At 43.9% G+C, this 23,028-nt stretch overlaps 1 protein-coding gene across 5 annotated transcripts in view; it reads right to left on the bottom strand.

Annotated features, from left to right (window-relative positions):
- HIVEP2 (HIVEP zinc finger 2) overlaps nt 1–23,028 on the bottom strand; it is a 143,831-nt gene that overhangs the window by 87,841 nt on the left and 32,962 nt on the right. For all 5 annotated transcript variants that reach the window (XM_087776056.1, XM_087776054.1, XM_087776055.1 and 2 more), the window contains exon 2: nt 18,783–18,888. The gene's annotated coding sequence lies outside the window, so the exon portion shown is untranslated. The remainder of the gene's footprint in view (nt 1–18,782; nt 18,889–23,028) is intronic.

Here is a 23,028-nt window from a genome sequence, read left to right as displayed (position 1 = left end):
TTCATAAATGCTCAGACTAAGTCCCTTGTGCTACCGAAGAGCAATGTTTGTTCTAAGAAAAGTCAATACATGTGGTGTGGGATATTTTGGTGATGCTTCAATGCTATCTGGATCAACTTCTTTGCAAAATACTTTTGGCTTAATTTTTACCCCTCCTTGGCATTTGCCTGTCTACTACTCAAAAAAAGACCTGAGTAGTTAATCTTTCTTGCATAAATCAAAACCACGTAAAGCTAAGTTATTGATGACATGCAAAACCATGTACCATGCACCTGGTTTGAGCAGGGGCTAGAAAGATGACCCCCAGAGATCCCTTCTAGCCTAAATTACTCTGTGATTCTGTGCAACTGGCATTTTTTTGGCACTAATACCAAGCTAAAAACATAATCCTGTAAATTAACCAATCAACTGGGAATGCCACAATACTCCTGCCCCCTTCAACAGTTCCAGGATCCTTCTCATGCCCTCACAGCAACCAAAATTACTGGGATATAACTGAACCTACTAACACTGCTGATGGCAAAACACTGACTGTGCATTTCTGGCAATATTAAAATCTTTATTTTTTTAATTAACTGATTTTAACATTCAAGTCCCCTTTTCAGAAGCAATTTTGGTGTTTAGGAGTCTAAAAGTTAATGACTTTCTATTGCATATTTAAAATCTAAATATAGGAAAGTATTCTATGACTCTGATGGCTATTTCATTGACACACTTTTGGAAAGCATTACCTAGCCAAACAAACACTCAAGGGTTTATAGTGTCTACCCTGTAAAGCAGGAGAAAGAAATGTCCCAGGCTACAAACTTCTACCTCACTTTCTTCATCTGTGATAACATTATTAAAAATAACACCGAAAATTATTTTTAGCACAACTGCTTTGCAAAGCCCTCACGTTTCTCTCATGCATCTATATGCTGGCAGCCCACATGGCCTAATTTAACAGCCCTAAGAAGAAATATTCATTGGTGCCCTCTAGCTGATTATCCTAACCAATTTGCTGCAGACACCTAGCACCAGTCTCTCTTTTCTCCTCCTGTCATTCCCAGGTCTTTTCGGTGATGCCCACTCAATGCAATGCCCTGGAATAAAAGAATTTGCTTCCGACAGAAGATGTGGTAGTCAAAACATTCAAAATCCCCTAGTGCTCTCAACTGTAGGAGCTCTTACAATAACACAAGTGCCATGAAAAATAGGAGAGGTGTAAATGTGTGTGATACCATCTCACCGATGACCTGTGAAGTACCTAAATATACTTTGTAGTTTGTAATGAAACACACTAAGCCCCTCACCCATTCAGAAGTATTATAATCCCCACCTTTATCAGGAGCCTTTAAACAGTTTATAAGCCATGTATTTTGTTTTGCCACACATGCTGAAATTCATGTAACATTAGTCAGTGGTGGATCAGACAGTTTCACAACTCACAGCCCGGGACCTCCCTTTTGCCATCGCACAAGCCTGAGCGAGTGGAGCGAGCTTGCCTCTTCTTTCACTCTGACGTCTGTCGAAGGGATGCGCTCCCCGTTCCACCCGCCGTGCTGCCCCCCCCTCTCCCTCCAGCCCCTCTCCGCGGAGGCTGCATGGGGTATGACCGAGGTACACGGCCCCATCACCACACCATTGCGTGGTTGTGGCAGGGACGTGCCAGGAGCACTGCTGCATCTTCAAAGCTGGAAAAGCTACGAGGCAGGGATGCTAACGCATACCCTGGACCCCATCTCTAGTATGACAGGTGAGGCAAACGAAACAGTGCCCAAATCCCGAACAGGAGATCCCCCAGCTGGAGGGAAATCCCTGCCGAGGAAGAGCTGCCCCAGGAGACACCATGCCTGTGGTGTCACCGGCACCAAGGGGGGAGCAGCACGAGGTGCCCACCGAGCGCAGGCTGCCAGGACAGCTCTTTGGCAACCCCACCAGCGGGTGCATCTGCTCTGAGTCACACCAGTGGCCACCGGCCACTCAGAGGACGCGAGCGGTGGGGAGGCTGCGTGGAAAGCAGGGTTAAAGCTCTGTTCTCTTCCTCCTTCCCCAGCTGCAGGAGGCAGAGGCTGGCTGGAGCTGGCTGTCTCTGTGCATTTAGTTAAAGCCATAGGGATGTCCATAGCACCACACCAACCTTTAATCAAAGCAAACGTAGGAGGGAGACCAGGATCTGAAGTTCAACATAAATACTGTGAGACTGACTAACTTTTAGGGCTGTGTTCATAATTCTCAAAAGGTCTGTTTATACCTTGATTGAGAAGAAGAAAGCTGCAGCATACACCCTCTTATTTCTCTGTCTGAACAGCAGCTGTAAAGCGGTAACTGCTCAAATGTTTGGGAAGCACCAGGCTGCTCCTGCAACATCCAGCTGGGCTGGGAAAGTTAACTTCCCACGTGCCATTTGCCGGTTGAAACACAGAATGGGTTAACCACAGCGGCCAAGCATTTTGGAAGGGTCCTGGGGCTCCGTTTCTCTAGCACCTTACTACAACATTACAGCTAACATTACTTTCACACACACCCGCAGGAAAAGGACACCACAGACTCAGTCAATACTCATTAAGGGCATGCAATCCAAATCTCTACATCATTAAAAGACCAAGGGGTTGTTTGAACAAGGAATAGTCAAAACCCTTTATTCATGTAAAACAGGCATTTTGCTCCATTTGGAAAGTGAAATTCTTGGCATAGTTCACTTTTCTTCTTTCTTCTTCTTTTTTTTTTTTTTTTTTTTTACAACCAGCTGTCAGTTCTGTCAGTTCTCATACAGGAGACCTAGCACAAGGGTGGTTTGTGCAACTACTTCTGGAAGCCAACAGACTTTTCAAAAGCCTGTTTTCTTGAAACATAAAAGAATCCAGCAAACCCTTGTACAGAATAGGTACAGATGTGGAAATGTGACAGATGGGCGGTGAAGGTGGTATCTATGGGGTAAAAGAAGATGTGGAAAAATGAGGATGTGGTAGGAGCAGCTTTTACTGTTCCCAGTAGTAAAAATGTATTGCTTTTCAATATAGAGAAAAAATAATGAAAACAGGTAAAGGACAGAACAGGAATCATGATGGTAACTAAATGTACCTATCTAAATAAGTATAAAAGAGTGTAGAGATGTCTTGTTGTAACAAAGCTTCATGATAGTTTTAAAAATGCCGTATTTGAAGTAGGAAGCTGATGAATTATCTCTTACTGACCCATGAGTATCCAATTAGGAATACACATTAATGTGGTGTAGGAATATTTTTTATGAAAAATAAAGAGACTATTGGCTTTCCAAACAGACAGTAAGAGAACACCCCAAATTAGCAAATTATTTTTTTAAAGCTTCTACAACTTTTGAAACAAGGGGCAATATTGGAAGAGATGTTTGGCTCACTGAGGATGGAATAGTATGGAGCATTTAGTCACTGTGTCATACAACATTAGATAAACCAGGACACTGATGTCAGAAACATAAAAATAGTCATGCTATTCTCATTCTGCCTGCACATCAATCTTGTACGGCTTTTCTCCCAATGCTAGCATTGGCAAAAGAGGTAATATTGATTATAACTGAAAAGCAATATTAAAATATTATAGAAGTAGAGGCTTCTGAGATGACATAATGATTTTTCTCTATATGGAAGTAGGAATCTGATACTTCCCTTTGCATGCAAACACCCCTGAAGAAATCCAAGATGAGTAACAAGGGATGGTGGTGGTGGGAGTTGTGCTTATTTTAGATATTTAACATGAAAATCAACATTTTTATTTCTGGAAATAAGTATACTTAAATTTCACATTATCACTACCTGTTATATAGTCTAAACTGGTTGCATGCTTAACAGTGAATTACAGGGTTTATGCCAAAGTTTTAAAGCAAATCAAACCACGAAACTAAGAAAAGCTGTTGCCTGAGCACCTGGAACCAGGTTTTGTTGAAATGAGAAACTAGCATTTGATAGCAATAGCCTCTTCTGCAGCTGCAGCAAAAGGATCTGACGGTTCTTCATTTCACTGTACTCAGTTTGGGTCTGTTAAATAACTAGCTCGTTTACAGTTGAGTAGCTCTAAGTTGAGGAAAGGGTACTTTCCTATTCCAAGCTACTAATTAAAAATACTTTCCAGATCCATTCTTTACCAAAATTCTTTCAAAGTATTTTTAGAATATGGTGATGAAAAACAATAGTAGTCTCAGCAGTCTGTTCACATCACATGTATGCCACTTGACTTGAAGGGACCAAATAAAGTTAACCATCAAAACATGATGACTTTATTATATATATTATTCTGCAGTGACTGCGTTGGTGGATAAGGGAAGAGAAACTGATGTCATCTATCTTGACTTTTGTAAGGTCTTTGACAGAGTCTCATACAACATCCCTGTCTCTCTACATTGGAGAGATGGATTTGATGGATGGACTATTCAATGGACAAGGAATTGGCTGGATGGCCACATCCAGAGAGTTGCAGTCAACGGCTCAATGTCCAAATGGAGATCAGTATCAAGTGGTGTCCCTTGGGGGTCCATATTGGGACTGATACTGTTCAATATCTTTATTAATGACATAATGGGATTGAGTGCACCCTCAGCAAGTTTGTGGATGGCACTAAGCTGAGTGGTGTGATTGACACGCCTGAGGGCCAGGATGCCATCCAGAGGGACCTTGACAGGCTTGAAAAGTGGGCCAACGCAAACCTCATGAAATTCAACAAGGCCAAGTGCAAGGTCCCGCACCTGGGTCAGGGCAATCCCCAGCGTGAGTACAGACTGGGGGATGAATGGATTGAGACCAGCTCTGCAGAGAAGGACTTTGGGATATTGGCAGATGAAAAATTAGATATGAGCTGGCAATGTGTGCTTGCAGCCCAGAAAGCCAACCGTATCTTGGGCTGCATCAAAAGAAGCGTGGCCAGCAGGTTGAGGGAGGTGATTCTCCCCCCCCTACTGTGCTCCTGTAAGACCCCACCTGGATACCACATCCAGTTCTGGGGTCCCCAGCACAAGACAAACATGGACCTGTTGGAGCAGGTCCAGAGGAGGGCCACAAAAATGATCAGACGGATGGAACACCTCTGCTACGGAGAAAAGCTGAGAGTTGGGGTTTTTCAGCCTGGAGAAGAGAAGGCTCCAGGGAGACCTTATTGTGGCCCTTCAGTATATAAAGGGGGCTTATAAGAAAGATGGAGAGAGACTTTTTACAAAGATCTGTAGTGACAGGACAAGAGGCAACAGTTTTGAACTGAAAGAGGGTAGGTTTAGACTGAACATAAAGAAGAAATTTTTTACAATGAAGGTGGTGAGGCACTGGAACAGGTTGCCCAGGGAAGCTGTGGATGCCCCATCATTGGAAATGTTCAAGGTCAGGCTGGACAGGGCTTTGAGCAGCCTGGTCTAGTGAAAGATGTCCCTGCCCGCAGCAGGGGGGCTGGACTAGATGGTCTTTACAGGTTCCTTCCAACCCAACCATTCTGTGATTCTATGATTCCAGTGCACAGTAACTAGGAGTACCTAGGAGATACTGTAAAGCCTTTTACATCTTTGCAAAAAATAAAAACAATGACTGCAAACAAACTATTCTGAAATCACATTCATTTCAGTTTGAAGTTTGATTGCAAATTTGCACAAACAATCTTGGATTGTTCACAGGTGCTGCCAATAAAAACCCAATTCTGAATGTATACCCATTTCTAACTCCATCCAGAAAGGGAAACACAGAGAGTGACTTGGGGTCATCAACAGTCGGGAGCAGAAAAGGGCAGCACAGGAAACACCGCTGTCCTTCACCATCATCTTCTTAGTATCCATTCCTGATTACTGTGATAATGTAACACAGTACTCAAGTGTGAACTGCTTTGCATGTACAAGATCTGATCTGCAGGTTGAGGATGCAGTTCCACGCTCTGGCGAGGTCAGTCCAATGGCAAGCTGCCACCCAAGAGGGGGGAGATGCCACTTTGCTTCTTCCCCCCCACGCCAGCCATGTGCTCCTGCCAGCTCTAGAGTTTGCCTGTGCCCATCGGGAGCCATTCCAAGGTGCTAACCCGTCAGAAACCTCTGGCTGCCCAACAGCTCGCTGCCCGTACAGCTGCCCAAACCAGCCCAGCGTGGGCTCAGGCAGGCGGCTGCAGAGGACAGGTAGCAGGAGCAGCTCCTCCGGGATGTGAAACCGCAGCCAGGACCGTGGGAAACCCTTCCTCAAACCCCAAGCACCTGCTCACTCCAAGTTTCGGCAGCGCTGGAGAGCCCAGGCTGTGGAGAGAAAAGCCGACCTCTCAAAGTCAAGGGTCATTTCAGACGTTTTCAGCTGACAGCTTCAGTGAGGGCCATCAGGCAGCCAGCAGGACCGGGGAGGGAGCGCAGGGGGAGGAGAAGGGAAGGTCCAAACCACCCCATGCAAAAGAGAGAGCCCCACCTCGGCTGCTGGCAGCCTGCCTGCTGGCCCCCACCGCCAGCGCCTGCCAAAAGGGGAACTTGCCCCCGGAAGGTGAATTGAGCTCTGTGTTGATTTGCTTATTAGGCCCATCCAAAACCAAATATGTCCAATGTTTCAAAATTGGCCAATTCTGATATTTTTCAAAACACTTGTCCATTTTTTTCCTTCATGCCAAACTATGCAGCTTAAATCCATGAGTGGTTTCCTCTAAAAGAGGTGGCTTCTTTTCCTCTTGCAAGATTTTTTCTTATTACTCAACAATCAGGGAAAGAAAGCAAGGATCAAACTCAGAATGTATTCTTCAAAAATCAAATTTATTGATAAAAGCACAGTTACCAAATCACATTGCTTCACCTTTTCTTTTTTTTTTTTTTTTTTTAAACACAGATAACAATATGAAATCTTGTAGAGACTCTCCAGGGATTTCTCCTCAAGTGACAGTTTCTCTCTTTAGTTATATTCAAATTTCTCTCTTCCTGGGACTCCCTCAAACCACCAGCTATAACTGTTATCTCTGGAATATGTTAAACTAAGAAGAAAGCATTACCTTGCCTATTTGGTGTAAGAAGAGGGGGATTTCTCTCTTTGGTCTTACGGGAATGCCTACTGAAATGGAAGTTTTTGGGTTGCTCATGCTTACACGCTCATAAATTTCACTCGTCTCTTACTGATGTCTCCTTTTCTTATGAAAAGTTCAAAAGTTCAGTTAGCAACAATCTGATGTCTTAGCTTGCTGCACAAGCCTCTGGGTTAGTTAACCAAGAAATGAGAGGACTACAACGCGTGGCAGTACATACACCGCATTCAATATTATGAACTGTTGTTAATAAGCTTGAACAAAAATGCCAACATACACTTATTTACGATTTTAATTATTTATAGTATACATAAGCAGCCTATCTATAAGAAGTTAGACTTAATCTCTAACAGGCTTCCTGCTGCTGTGCTGCCAGCCTCTCAGTGCAACTGTGGCCATTCTTAATTAAATAAATAATTTACCCTGGAAGATTTCATTGACTGCCAGCCACAAGCACTGGGGCTGGGTGAAAATAAATCACTGCCGGCAGCATGCCAGCACTCCTTCCTAGAATCTGCGGAAAACGGTGATGTCCCTACAGTGAACATTTTGCATAACCATTCTGCACAGTTTAATGATCTCTACCATAGCATGGCAGTAAAAAACCCTCCATTTCGATGCATTTTAAGAGAGTACTTCATGTTCTGTTGATTTCATTCTCTCTATATTTGGCTGACTTTTTGCATCAGTTGTGCAGCTTCTTGTACAGAATCATCTGCCTCTTTTTTTTTTTTAATTTAGGGTTAAAGTCCTCCTCATTATCACTTCTTCTTATGTCGCTGACTCAAACCCATCCTTCAAAGACGGCATGTTACTGCTTTGAGTCTACAATCATCCCCCGCTTTGATTTCCACCATACTCCTAACAGCTCTACCAACCAAACTCAAGTTACTTCCTCCCCTACCAATCTACTCTTATCAGTACACACAAAACTAGCTTTTAATGTTTAACATTTACTGCACTATACTGCTATTTAGGCATTTTCGTAACTGCAGAAAAAATGAGGAAAATTCCCACGTTGTGCTGTGATATCGATCTATTTTAAAATCCATTGCAAGATCCCACAATAAATATTATGGTGTGACTTCAATATCTGACAGCAGTGTAAACATCAGCAAATTTTCATGGGCAATCATAGGCATTTCAATTATCCAAACACTGTCTCAGTTATGAAAAGGGCAGCCTGACCTTCCGTATGGTCCATGTCTTTCTAGGCACTAGTGATTTTAGAAAACCTACACAGAAAAAAGAAAGTCCTTCGGTGCTCCTTCATAGAAAATTTCTCCATACATTTTTGTGTTCAAAACGAACAAAATGATCAAATGATCACCCCCATGCAGAAGAGCTCAGACGGTTTGGGGGTCCGGGCTCACCACCGCCTGCCCCATGCCCCAGAGCCAAAAGGTGAGCTCCCGATCTCCCCACTAGGTCAGGTTTCAGTCGCTATTCCCCAGTCTTCCAAAAATTTTTTTTTTTCTTGCGAAGTTTGGCAATCAGCATGTAACACTTCTGATGTAAAAACACGCCAACATTTCAAGAAAAAGCCAACCACCTTGATGGAGCTGCCCCACTGAGGAAAGAGTGAAGAAAACGCATTCTTCTCTGCATACAATTTACCCTAAGGCACATAACCTCCCAAGTGCTACCAGTATTTCACAGCTCTCAAAACTCTGCTCAACAACCTACCACTTTTTGGCCAACTGGCTGACCCAGAAAAGCAGAAGAGAAATGATGGCCGCTGCAGGGAGGAAGCGGCAAGCACAGCTTGCGAACCCGCACACCTCCGCACGGGAAGAAGTCACTCGCTGGGCACAAAGAGCGTCGGCTACCGCTTGCCCTGGAACAAGTGATGCGATGGGGGTCGGACCACGGAGGCCACGAGAAGAAAGGAGAAGGAAGAAAGAGCACACCAAGGGAAAGAGCTTTCTACTTCTACTGTAGTTAACTCCCCTAAATTCCATCCCTCCTCCTGGTTCCCCAGTTTCCAAAAATAACCTATACAAAGGCAAGAACTGCAGAGGCAGGAGCATTAAAAGAGCTGCAGTTGGAAATACAAAAAGGTAGCAAGGGAATTGAAAAAAAAAGACACGTTCTTTTTGGAAAAGAACAGTGACATCTTTTAGCGTGGAGGCATATCGGCAGGGATGTAGGTCGGTAGCTGGAACCAGCGCCCGTGGGGTCTCAGGTCCTGGGGGCTGGTGCAGGCGGCTGCAGCAGCAGAGCAGCAAGGGGGCACCAGAGGCTCTTGGCCTCTCCCGGGGAGGCTGGCGAAGGCTTGGGCTGGTCTTGGCCGTTCCTGCCCTCACGTGCCGCAGCTCAGCAAATGGTTTCTGTTTAGGCAACCACACATTTCGTATGTCTGGTATCAGAAGATGCTTGACATTTTCCCTTAAAAGTAAAGGCGCCTTAATGTGAAAAACATCTCTTAATGACTAAGGAGAGAGTCAGGAGCGAGCATTTGCACCCAAAGAATTCAGTTCCTCCCACATCAAAGCAATCTCTTGGAAAACTGATTATAAACAAATTAACAAACAACTAGTGTGTCTATCAAAAATAATTGTTTTGCTGCTGGAAAAGAATTAAAGACTCACAGGGCCTGAAACAAACACTGATTCCTGGACTGGACACCAAGGTGAGGGAAGGGAAAAAAACTCCCTGTCATGCAGAAATGGCTGCCCTGCTCACACGGCATCTGTGGAAAGGGTGATTTTTCTCTAACATCTGAGATACAAATTCAGGGACAGGTTGAGAGATTTGGGGTTACACAAACATCAGCCGTTGTATTTCCACCTCGAACTGGCTTTGATTTCAGGTGATTCAGCCTTGTATTACAGCACCCCAAAGCCACATTCAATTTTTTGCTTCTGTTTTTCAGCACCGATCAAAATAAGCAAGTATCAGCACATCTCTGCATAACTACAGTGCTATACAGGAACATCCCTACTCTCTCCACCAAAGGCAGTGAGACTGTGCTCACTGTCAAAAGGTCTGTTTTCACCCACATTTCATTCTTGTGCCTCTTCACCACTTGCTTTCTCTATAGTAGGAAAAATTATTAAGATCTCCAGGTAAGCTCAGGTCCCCATGCTTTTACCATAAAAGCATTCATCTTAAATCATAAATACTACCACATATCGCAGAGTATTTCAGACATGACTGCCCAGTGAGAATCATTCCCCTTCTTGTACAACAAACCCGCTATTTGAATGCACGTTTCTCCACCTCTGCAGACATTCGTATCTTCTCTCCTAGACAACAAATTTCACTAAATTTCCATAATGACCTTCTCACAAGTCTTGAGAATATTGGTAGGTGGCTCTGAGGAGGAAAGTCAGACCGATGCCCTGAGCTGAGCCCTCGGGTGCTGCAGGGCCACCCCAGCAGCGAGCAGGGGTGCACAGCCTCAGCCCGGCCGGGCAGCCTGCAGCCTCCCGCCTGCTGGCAGCGACACAAAGGAGGTGGGTGAGAAGTCCTGGCGGGGAAAGGGCCATGGGAGAACACATACTGGTACCGCTGCCCACAGAACAACCTATTTCAGACAAAGGGTATTTCTCACCTTTGCGGTTCTGGAAGAAAGCTTAAAAATACAACGCAAGTACAGCCCAAGTGTTTAGAAAACAGGAAGCAGAAATGGCAGAAATGATTTGGAGGTTTGGGGCTTCGGGCAGGGTTTAAATCTCATAATTCCTGATCCTTTTCTTCTCTTTCATGCTTAAGTAACGATTTTCAAATGGCGCAGCTAGCGGTGCCCATGACTTATTCCACAACAATCTTCTTCAGCCTTCTATCATGATGAAAGTCACCGCAATCTGAGAAAAAAATCCCCTGGCAAACGATGGCACTAAGTGGGCCAAGCCATGCCTCCTTCAGAGGAGCAGTAAAGCCGTTGAGGGAGAAGCATTTTGAGGAGCGAAGTTTAGGAGAGTGGGAAGGAGACAGCTTCACACAGCCTTCGCTGCTTCTTCCAGAGATTGAGAAGGAAAAACACCACAAGCCTCTCATCTTCTCCAGCTTGCCACAAAAGAGGGGTGTATTTTTCAGCAGGATCTGGTGAGTCTGACACTGAACTTAGCTCAAGTGACATGAAATGTTAATGTTTAGGAACAAGGTAGGTGGAGAGGAGGAGGCAAGAAGACATTCATTATTTGATGCAGAATTCATTCAAAAGCTTCTTTTCACAGCCAGAACTAAAATTTCCATTCAGCTGTTTATTTCTGGTAGCCTAGATAGCTTGAACAAGTGGAAGAAGAGGGATCTAGAGGGAGCCCTTATCCCTGCCTGCATGGCGACAGCCCGTCCTCACATACCTTCAGAGAGAACCGGACACGTTTTTCTGACTGCCAGACTTCAAATGCAGGATGGGCAATTTTCCTCGGGGATATTCATACTGGCTTTAGGCTTCCAGCCAGGGTGCACAGAAGAGATCTGCCTCCAACCACCCACTCTGGTGCCTGCAGCAGCCTCCTGATGTGGCCCCGCTGCTCCCCACCAGCCCCCAAAACCTCCACATGGAGAATGTCACAAGCTTTTGATGCTATGAACTTAGCAGCTACTATTTAAAAGTGGCTGGACCAGTGTATGAAATTAAACCTTATGTTTTCTGTATTTTTTCTGTTCATGTCAATCTGAATTCTCCTCCCTCATCACCCTGATATCCTCTCCCACTTCATGTATTTTCATTTTCTTGCTCTTTTTTTTTGTCTCCATTACCTCTGAAAAACAACTTTTCCCTCACCGGCACCAGAGCATCATCTCTTTCCTGTGTTGTGCTCTTCCCAGCCCCCTGTTGTTTCCCTGCTTGCCCTTCTGCCTTCGCTCCATTTCCTCACTCTTCCTGTCCTTGATTTCTCTCCTCCTTTTCTTCTTTCTTTGATGTTCCTCTTGATGTTTTCTCTTCATCCTTTCTGCCAAGCTGAACGAGGTGCTCCACTGGGAAGGTGCTTGCAAACAGCAGCTAGCCTGTTTGGAGGGTTATGCCAGGTCGGGACACCTACACAGGAATCTGTCACCTCCCTTACTACGCTGTTGGCTGGAGTGATTCCTCCTCTTCATTCAGGGTTGTATGCACAGTCCTTTTGTCAAATGTCAGGAAAATGAAGGTGCCACATAATTTGGGAAGCATATGCTAGTATTTAATGAGCTATGTCTGTTTTTTTGTTTTGGGGGGCTGTGCAGAAACCAAAAGCCACAGCAACAACAAATTTGAGAGTGCCAAATGCAGCATTAGCAAGTGGCTCAGGCTTACCAGTGCTGCTCTCCCTCAGAAAGTGGCTGTTTAAAACTGACACCTTCTTACTTTACAGTCCTGCTGGCTTGAGGGTGAAATCCACCCCTTTGTGGAATGCCAAGACAGGGTCATTTCATCGTTTCAATTCTATTTATTCCCTTAGAAAAGATTTACCCATGTTGCACTGGTCTCCTGAATGAGGACAAATTTCCCCCAAGTACAATCTCGAAGACAGGGCTCCCACTTCAATGAAAGCAAGCCTTGTTTTTAAGAAAAAATATATTCCTGTTGCTAGTCAGAAAAAAAAAAAAAAAAAAAAAGGATACAGATAAGAGAGAGACGAATTTTATTCCTCCTGGCACAGCAGGAGGAGAGCAGCTGACCAACTTCCAACTGCAGAGTTATATTCTCTCCCCAGTTAAACAGAGAAACCTCCCTGAAATCTATAGGCCAGATCCACTGATATGTTCTGGCTGCTTTGCCCGTTTTAGCAATGCAAAGCAGCTGTAAATCCAGTCTAACTTGCCAGTTTCTGTCAGCTTTACCATGCCAGATTAGCACTGCTGTTAGCCTCAGAAATACCAACATCTGGAGGTTCCCCCACCGCTCAGCCTGACTTTAAACCTTGGAAGTCTGCAATTCATCCACCCATCAGCACAGCTGGCAGGACCAGCCTTCGGCAGTTCTTCACCCTGAGCAAAATCCATTTGTCGCAATCCCCTATCCTACATTCACGCAGCCAACCAAGCAGATCAAACACGTAATGATCAGCTCTCGGTTATTCCCTGGCCAATTGCCCAGTTGCTCCGGAGGGTGACTCCTGACCCTATCTGGGAGCAGGTGCCTTCCTAGTGTGGGTATGCGAATCTGAGTCGGCCAGCAAAACAAAATACACTGTTTCCTCGTACTTTTATATTTCTTTGGATGTCAGGAAACAGAGCTCAGTCTTGTTTCCTGCTCCTCAGCCAGGGGAGCTGGGGGAAACTGGAAGTGGATGTAGAGAAAGGCAGAAAGAGGGCAGATCAAAAAGATCAAGGAAAATAATAATAATAAAAAAACCCACAAACACTGCTTCACTCTGCTCTGTAAAGCAGTACATCTTGGAAAAAATACCCCCCCCCCACAAGTCTTTCTTTCCAGGGATACACAACAGTCTCAGGAATTAATAGCATTTTCTTGCAACATTCAAGTGCTGCTGCACTTACAGTCTTATTAAAAAAACCCAACAAAACAGCCTCTTCATTTGCTTTTTGCCCAAGAAAAAAAACATGTAAAAAGGAATCGGAGAGAATTGGGGGGAGCAGGTGTATTCATGTCAGTTCTGATTTTCTAAGAACAAAGGCTTTACTTTATGTATAAATAAATAAATGAGAAACATTCGGCATGTTTTATTTTTCCCCAGCTCACTCCCAACCCCTCACTCTGAATGCGTTAATACATACACCTTCAGCACAATCGGGCTCTTCGTGTTGCCATGGAACTGAAACCTTTGCAGTTTAGATGGTGATGTACGCCAGGAAGCATACTGTTCTTACACTTCCTATAACAGAAGCAAAATCACTGCATAGCATTAACTCCCTTAGTATTTAAGGCATTCGATGTCTGTCTTGTCTGCTCGTCTTCACACAGAGTTTGCTTTTTCTATCTTGCCACATGCAAATGAAACACATTTGACATAGTTATTCTTATCTTCATGAAGTCAATAGCTCACACGCTGAGCACATTATAGAAGGTCCACAAGACTATGGACTTCCCCTTTTTAATAAGAGGCAGTTTGCAGGCATGCAGCAACTGAGACAAGGGCTGGAGAAAGCATCTGTATATGAAATATATGTGGATACAGCAAAGTATTATACATCAAGGTAGCATTTAAGCAGATTTTTGAAACCTAGTTAACATATTTATCGCTAACACTCTTAATGCTCCTTCTGAATGTTCTTTTGTACCCATTTGTCTGGACAACCAAATTACAGTATAAAGCTCCTGCAGGAGGCACCAGATCTTTCCACACTTTTTTTTTTTTTCATAACCCAGGCTGGTGGGCTTTCAATGGTGAGCACAGCTTTGGGCACTTCAGTTAGAGAAAAAAATTAGTCAGTACAACTCTGTGTCATCTAAAGATTCAGCCTACAGTGATTAGCTTCAGCAGATCTGAGCTTTTTGTCAAAGCTTCTGAAAATATCTGTACACACATTGCAAATACATGGATTTTTATGTTCAAAGGAAAAACAGGCTACACAAATATCCAATTCATTATAAAAAGATTACCATAATAAATAAATAAATAAACAAATAACCATTCATGTACGTAAACATTGGATCTGTACCTGCAGAAACAGCTGGAAGCCAGTCCATGGTCTGAAGCCAGCTTGAGGCTTTTTTGTCCAAAGTTAAATATTTGCACAGTATTAAGCTTAAAATTAAAGCATTTGCTGAAGAAACTTGCTGACTTGTGTATACGGAAAAACAAGAGGGAATTTAGCTTCCCTGCACACAGGGGCAGATTCTTGGGATGCCTTCTCCATCCCATGAATTCCTGGACAGCAGAGACACAGACAGACTACCGACCGGGGAATTCCCCTCTCGCTTTCCAGAGGATTTTGTGCACGGGTTGGACAGAAAGGCAATAACACAGGTAGCTATTTTATGAAGAAGGTGTTTGTTGCTTAGGTGCCTGCCCCTCGACCACCTGGTAACACTCCTTCCTTTTAGCGTTGTCCCCGGCACAGAAAAGATCCATTCACCCAGCACCTCCGTCCCAGCAGGTTTGCCCGGTCCCTGTGCCGCAAGCGACCTCCTCCTGGCCAGCAGCTCCCAGCGGCTGGGTCAGCCTGCCGGCCGCTCGTGAGCTCCAGCAGCTCACTGCCCCGGGGACATGGGCTAGGGACTGCTCACAGAGGGGCTTTCTGAGGCAGGGTTTGGCCCCCGGTGTCCCCCAGCTTGCCAGCAGAAGGCACAGAAGCACCGATGTCGGTCTGGGCCAGAGCAAAGCGGCTGGTTCCTGGGCGCTAGCGGGTGCACGCCAGACCCCGCGAGCGCCTGCGCCTTCAGGTCCCCTCTCCTTCCCTCTGCCAAGGGAAGAGCTGTGCTGGCAGAATAAGCTCCCTCTCCTCCTTTCACCAGCAGCAAGCGTCTGACAGTCGCACATCCCCATTGCTGTGTCCACTAACTCAGGTTTACGTAAGGCTCTCACCATCAGTTTTCTAGTTACAGGAAAATGTATATTGTGCTGTGATGAAAGGCCAGTGCAATGTCAAGAGCATTAAAAGGACTCCAGGGACTGATTAGAGTCAAAAGGGAAAGGATTTATGACGGTTAATAAAGTTAAATCTGCCAGAGTGCTGCTTATTCTTTCCAATTGCAGGTAACCTGATCTTATAGGAAAAATTATTAAAATCTTGCAAGTTATTACTGTCCCCTTTGGAAAAAAACCTTACGTTTTGCCATGAAGCACCCAACCGGGAGAGAGCCCGGCCCACCACGGCACCTACGCTGACCCCGAGGAGGAGAGGAAGAGGGGACACGTCACCTGCCCGTGCTTTGGGCGAGCAGCAAGGACCTCGGTACCAACAGATCTATCTCTTCAGCACGTGTGTAACCTGAGCGGTCCCCAGCAGGTCGGCAGCCTGACCGCACCTGCGACGCCAGCCTCCAGTCGGCGGCTGGGACGGGGCTGGGACTTCCACCCACCACTGAGCACCACACTGCGCCTCAGGGAGGGGACGGAAAGCTTTCCCCTCTGTCAGCACTGCATGTCCACATGGGAGGATGAAGCAAAGAAGGAAGCTCTTGCCTCTCATTCCCAGTCTGGTGTCACCTATGCACCTTCTGCTGAAGAACGCAACCTAACTGGACTCCATAGGACTGCTCCGAAACTTGTTTTAAATGCTTTATAATCTAACATGCCCAAAAGTTGACATTTTACAAGACGCTAAAGATTTTCCACATTGAGATAACAACATCAAGAGAGGGCAAAAGAAAGTGGAGGGCAAAATTTTTAAAAAACTATTGGGAATTTTGTATCCATATCTAAATTACATGCACTTTATTGGATCTCAAGTTTTCATTTTTCTACCACTTAATAATCACAAATACGTTATATATGCCCTTTCCATTTTGTCATTCTTTCACCATATTACATCAAATTTAATTTCCTGTGGAAGTGTGTAATCATTTCAGCTGTGACTGTCTCAGAAGCTTTTCTGTAATAAGCAGAGCCCCGTCCTCCAGCAGACCTATCTTTTATGAGCTGTGCTCCTGCAGATTAGTTTCCCGAAATGTCTGCAATGCTATATGAGAACGGGCAAAAGAGGAAAACCAAAATAACACCCAACAGAAAAACAAACATGAAAACCTTCACTTCCTTCTGACTCCTGCATTCACCAAAGGAAATTTCATTTTGATTTGGGTAGATGGCAAATCCGTGAAGGTTATTACCACATATCAGAAGAAGCCTCACAAGGTGCAAGACACAGCATCTCTTGCTCTACAGCTCATTAAAAGCATGGCAGCGAGATGGCTGCTTGCTCTTTGTGCCCGGGGAACATGGAGATCTGCAAGCGGCCACCACTCTGACAACTGCCTCTCCCCGCCACCTGCCCTCAGCTCTCTGAGAGGTCCCCTCCACTGGCAAAAAGCCGCATTCCATCAAAAAAGTGAAAATGTCAACCAAGACGCATTCATGCTTTTCATGACGATACCTGTGATGGCAGGAAAGCAGGCCAGCTGGCCTGCTGGGTCCTTTCCAGACCTCTGCCCCTGCAGAACGTAAAATTCATCTTCTTCAAATCAGCTTTCCATTACCAATGCTCCCACACACAGGCAAAACAACTTATTTACAAAAACATATCAACAAACAATTCTGAACGTTTAAAAATTAATCAACTCAGAAGAAACAAGAGCCACAGAGATTATTATTCCTATATCCCTCCTGAAAAGGTGCTTAGATATGGACGATAGAGGAGACATCCGAACAAATGCATAGAAGAAGTCTGCAAAGGGTTGTGTTAATGGTATTTGGCCAGGAGGGATTACTGAGGGTGGCTACACAGGCGTGCTAGAAGCCCTGCCAGCGCAAGCAGGATCAATGCTCTCTCACTTCAGTGGGAGATGTCACCTCTGGGAGCTTCTGTTCAAACTGACCCAGAGTCCAGCCAGACTTGGAAACCTCTTCACCATTCCGCGCACAAGTTACTCGAGTTGTGAACTGCTCTCCCAAAACACACTACATTGGTCAATGAAGCATGGCCTTTCTCTCCCCGCTCCCTGTAAGACTTTTATCTTGCTTGCCATCTCTCACATCACTGATGTAGCAGCAAATCATTTGCATTTCTGACAAACACTGTCTTCAAAATTGTATATAAAAATACAGAACATTAAACCCGGATATATACGTATGGAGCAAACAGTCATCTCTCCTCATCACTTCATAACTTTTGAAGCTAGACAAGCATTTTCAATAATTGAGTCCTCTTTTAGGTTATTTTGGCAATCCATTTCCTTGTAATTCCATTTTATGCTTATATCTTTAATACTTAATCTCTAAAAAGTGGCTAATCAGTAAAAAAAAATTCCATGCAGGGAACATTATGTAAACAAAAGTCTCAGGTGTTACGTGCAGTGCAATTCAACTCACATCAGCACGAAGAAATGTTTTTCCACCAGCTTCAGTGGGAGTTGCATCGGAGCCATAAATCAGATGAAGATGCTCCATGCTAACAGTTATGTGCTGTGCTACAAACTGCTTCAGAACATAAAACAATGATGTAACCACTCTCATAAAACCAGTTTGCTCATGATTTTACAGGACCTGAGTGTGTGTTAACGATTTCAAGCCAGAACAGTAGAAAAGAAAAACATGCCAGCTATCAGTGACCTTACATTTTTGGCCTCGTAGGCCATAAATTAACCTCCCTTCACTAGATGTGGGTCTCAGTCTCCAATTCCTTATGCAGGGTGAGGAAAAAAGGCTCAATATATGGATTTAATTCCTATTGAAATCTTGGTCAAAGACGGTGAGTGATGTAAAGCTAAACATCAAGGGAATAACTGCCATCATCTGGCTGAGTTTGGTAAAATGGAGTTAATTTACACTTCTTTACGGATTCACTGGTGTGTGAAATTAATCTAATTTAGATTGACCAGAAATTGGAAATGGAATGCAGGAGAAAAGCAATTAAAGACCTTTCCTAAATACAAAAATAGTACTGCTTTAAGTGCAGCCATACAGTTAAAGTACAGAACCCTTCACGCTACTGCTACCACCCCCTCCTGCTTGAGCAAGAGAATAATAGTCTGTATATCTACATATCATCACTGTACCAGCATAACTTCATCGAAAGGAAACATTAGTCGAATGTTTCTACCAATACCTGTAAATAAATACATTTTCAAGTTAAAACAGTTCACTATTCTGCATACCAAACAGGCCTAGCAGAGAAACATCTGCTGGAATGGCTCAGTGTAAGCGATTGTACATGTGGCTTAACATTTACTTCAATGACTTTTAGCACCTTCATGTTATTGTTAGCACGTTGTTCCAACAAGCAATGGTTAATGTAAGATGCAGACGTTCACATACCGTATACTTATGAATAACTGGTTCCCAGAGATGTGGCAGTGATAACATTGTCATCGTACAATTCAAAGTAGCTCGCTGTAGATCACATATCAGAAGAGGGTCGCACCTGAAAACATAACAAATCCAGACAGTAAGTTCATCATATTCAGAGGTTTATATTCAGCTCTGCTAATAGATTTTTGTGTTTTCACATATTCCTCCTCTGCATTAACAGGGTCTGTGCTCTTCCCAGGCTTACAGAAAACATTTTGCTGTTCACAATTGCAAGTAAGTTTCCTGCTGTAGCCAAACTGGTTTGGCCCACTGCTCCAGACCAGATTTCAGGCATGCTATCAAAGCAATGAAAACTAGTTTTCAACGTTAATGCAGAAGCTGTAATGGTCTGGAGGACAGATAAAGAATTTCAGATTTCCCATTTGTCGCGTCCTTGACAAGCACGTAATTCCTTTCACCAGTGCATTGTCAGTTTGGCTTTACCTTTCTTTTTTTCTTTTTTTTTTAACATTGAAAATCACTGGTTTAGAGGAAGACACAACATTGGAGCTCCCTCGTGAACTATTCTCTCGAGATCACAGAGTCTTAAAAAAGCATTTCCTTCCTATTGGTGACTACAATCACCTTATTTATAATCATGTGATCATTTCAAGTCACTTGATAGGTGAGTCTGGTTTTAAATATTTTGATATATACTGTAGGTAACCAATGCAGATACGGAAAATGAGCTTGTACTAGCAGCACTGTCTCCAATGACAAGACACATGGCAGCAAGCAACAAACTTTTCAATTTAAGAGCTGAAGAAGTTTTTTCTTACTAAAACTAATGGTAAAATCACAACTGATTGAAACAAACATAGGTTCAGGCAACCTAAAAGTCTACAGCATTAAATAAAGAACACTTGCTTGGACTGTGTATCCCTGTAAATAAGTGTTTGAAACAAGAAACTCTTGCTTGTTAATTGTATTGACTCATCCTGCGACGCATGAGGGTGTGAATAAAGCTATAAAACATAGTTACTGATACAGAAAGCAGATTAACTGGGTTCTCCTTTTTTCAAAAATGTGAATAGTATGACTTACAGGATACTCAGAAATATACCCAGACACACACACACACAGACACACCCACAGTGATGAGAAGTCACATCAGAGATAAAGCTGGGGTCATATCTTTTTAAATCAAGCCTCCCCAAACAGAAACTGATCTTCCTCTTGCTCTACAAGCTGCATCTCATCCTAGCATAAGCGGTTTTCAGGAGGTAAGTCTGGTAAATAACAAACAATTTTAAAGAAATTATATTTTTAGATTTTAGCCACAGTTTACATTTTTGAAATTACTCTGATGCTTCTTTGACTCTTCATACCTCCAAAGTGGCTTGGCTCTTGCCTTTATTAGGCTTCACTGGCCAGCCACAACATCACACAGTTCACTAGCACCATGTACGTCTTCATTTGCTGCCACCTAAGCAAGTCAGTGTCTCCTATACTCTGTATTTGGTCTTCAATAACAAGCGTAAAATTTGGTAAAGATTAAGTCAGGAAGAACATACTCCGTGGTCCAAAACAAGAAAAAAAACAGAATTGGAGCAGAGTAGAGGACATATATTTAAGTATATGCATACTTAAATGCCAGACACCGAGGTGAGTTGCTAAGCCACAGCATGGGATCCAGCAGTAGTGAGGAAGACAGCGGAGCAGTGGCTGCTAACAGCACCCAGAGGCAGCCCCGGCTGGCGGAAGGCACGGTGCTCTACCGTGCTCCATCGCCGGGATTTCAGCAGTGCTCCCCTTCATCAGGGAGAGCAACATCCCTCCTGGCAGGCAGGCAGCTTCTCTAGCTCTGTGCCGGGGCCGGGGGGGTTCCTACGCTGCCTAATTGCAACACGCTGGCTGAGCCACCATCCCACTCATTCACCCGCCTCCACTCTGTAACCCCAGCAGTGGCTCCGTCCCTTTCACTCACAGCCACCTCTGACTGCTCAAGCAACAAATGGCTCACCGGGAAACTCGTGGCAGTCTGACGTGTGTGAATCCAGCTTGGGGCAACCGGTAAGTTAAGTGCACGCGTTGGCTGACACAGGGAGGACCAAGCAAACGCACACTGGCAGGTCTGCCCCGCCGGATGGGCTGGGGACCCGGCGTGAGCTAAACCGGCTGGCTGCAGGCGCTCGCAGTAGGGCTGAAACACTGCAAAACTTGCAGCACTTTTGACCTAACAAACCGAGCACGAATGGGTGAAAAACCTGCCTGGGGAATTCTGCCAGAAAACACATACAGAGGGCTCACCAGTCCCGCGTGTTCAGAAATGCCAAAAGATGACCAGGTATCTGCATTCCCAGATACACATAGGTATAAAAGAATAAGAAAGCATTATCTAGATTTGGTGGACAGCTTTAACTTACAAAGTAGACTTAGAATTTTTAAGGAACATACATCCCTAACTCTTCACATCCAGGCCTGATGTTATAAAGGAGTTTCCCTAAAACAGACATTTTTCTGAGTGTTAGATAGATCCATTCTGTTCAACCGCTTAAATTTTGCTTCCTAATAACTCTGTTTTACCTACAAAAGCAATTCTTTCTCAACCCATTGAAGGCTTAAAAAGAATCTTCCATCCCAGAGAAATCATTTGTAGCATCCTCCCCACAAAAGGATGCTGCTAAACATCGCCAGCTGGCTTCAACAGGAAAATACAGTAAGACATGCAACTCGTTCCTCTTCTCTTTGCAGGTTTATTTGGAGTCATTTAATCAATCTGTCCCTAATGACTGCACCTTATCATTTACCTTGTATCACTTCATTTACTTTTTAAAAAACTACCAGAACTTTTCACGTGAATAATTTATTTAAACATTTTTCCTTTCTTTTTTCTTGCTGCCTGTTAATGGTACTCTTGGAAAATGAACCGTCTAAAACAAGTCCTAAATCACCACATGAATCGAAAAGAATGAGCACAAAGTAGCTACATCACGAACAGAAATATATCACAACACATGGAACCAAGTGAAATGCAGTCTTTCATCTCTAGCAAATCAGTTCAAACCTAACTGAGGTTGGTAGCCATCACCAGCTACCATTGGCTTCCTGCTGTTCAGCGTCCTGTAGCAAATGAGTTTGTAATTCTCCATTTGATTCCCTTTTGCTCAGATTCCTTCACTGAGTCTTTATCCTCTTCTTTGGCCAGGTCAAAGCCATGGTCCAGATTTTCAAGGTGACAAGTCATGCCCCATTTTCAGCATTTACTGCCTCTCTGCTCACAGTTGAGATGGAGGGATCTCAGAGACCAGGTAGGAGAAAGCCAAAACTGCTCAAAACAAGCCACTTCTGGCAGAGCAGGAGGGACTAAGGAGCAGCTACTAAGAGTCGACTGAACTACTCGTGAACCTGACAACTTTCAAGATCTTTCACAAAGATCTTTCTGGCAGAGACTTCCTAGAGCCTTTCCTTCAGTGAGAAAGAAACACCAAAGTCCCCAAAATACACTTAGAAATTGCAAGTCCTAGAAGAGCCTCTTTAAGGCAAAGGGAAAGTCTTTCTAGGTGAAGCAGAACCATGGAAGCCATTGTGAAATTTGAAAATGGAAATTATATGTGAAGTATTTAAGTACATGGTTCGAGCAATTACGGAAATACCTAGTGTTGACAGGAATACACTGGGGACCCAGCACTTAAAATCTTGGTGGGAGAAAGACGGGGAGCTAAACATACAAATCAATATAGTGTCTACAGAAAGAGAGAATTGTAAGAAAATACACACAGTTCTTGTCCAAACTGTTTATTTTCTATGGCTAGACAGTGGTAATCTCCAGTGCCATCAATTAAGACCTTCATTTTCACAAGCAATGTTTTAAGGAAATGCAAACATTAGGCACAGTTAGAAAAATTAACCGAAGTTGAAACGTAATCTTTGCTGCCAACCTACTTGCACATAAGCATGCCATCACTTCTCAAAACTGAGTCTATCACTCTTAAGACAATCCTAAAACTGTATTTATACATACTAAACTACAGATAAGTTACTCTCTCACCCCAAAGAACTCCTTTCTTACAACAAAGTACAGCACTGAAGAAGCAAATACGTAATCTTCTGCATTATAAATATTCATATTAATGTGCACAGCATATTCACACCAACAGAGCTGAAAAGGCCTTACAAACACAGGTATTTAGAAAGTGCCTATAAAACCGTTGCTGTGCTCTAGGACTTAGCAGGGTTTTGGCAATTTTCTCCACCTTCAATAAATACCATT

This window comes from Nipponia nippon, unplaced genomic scaffold, assembly GCF_047370975.1.
Source record: "Nipponia nippon isolate SJK-2023a ecotype South Korea unplaced genomic scaffold, ASM4737097v1 scaffold_4, whole genome shotgun sequence".
NCBI lineage: Eukaryota > Metazoa > Chordata > Aves > Pelecaniformes > Threskiornithidae > Nipponia > Nipponia nippon.
Note: the sequence above shows the minus strand (reverse complement) of the source record. Positions and strands in the feature narration are given on the sequence as shown.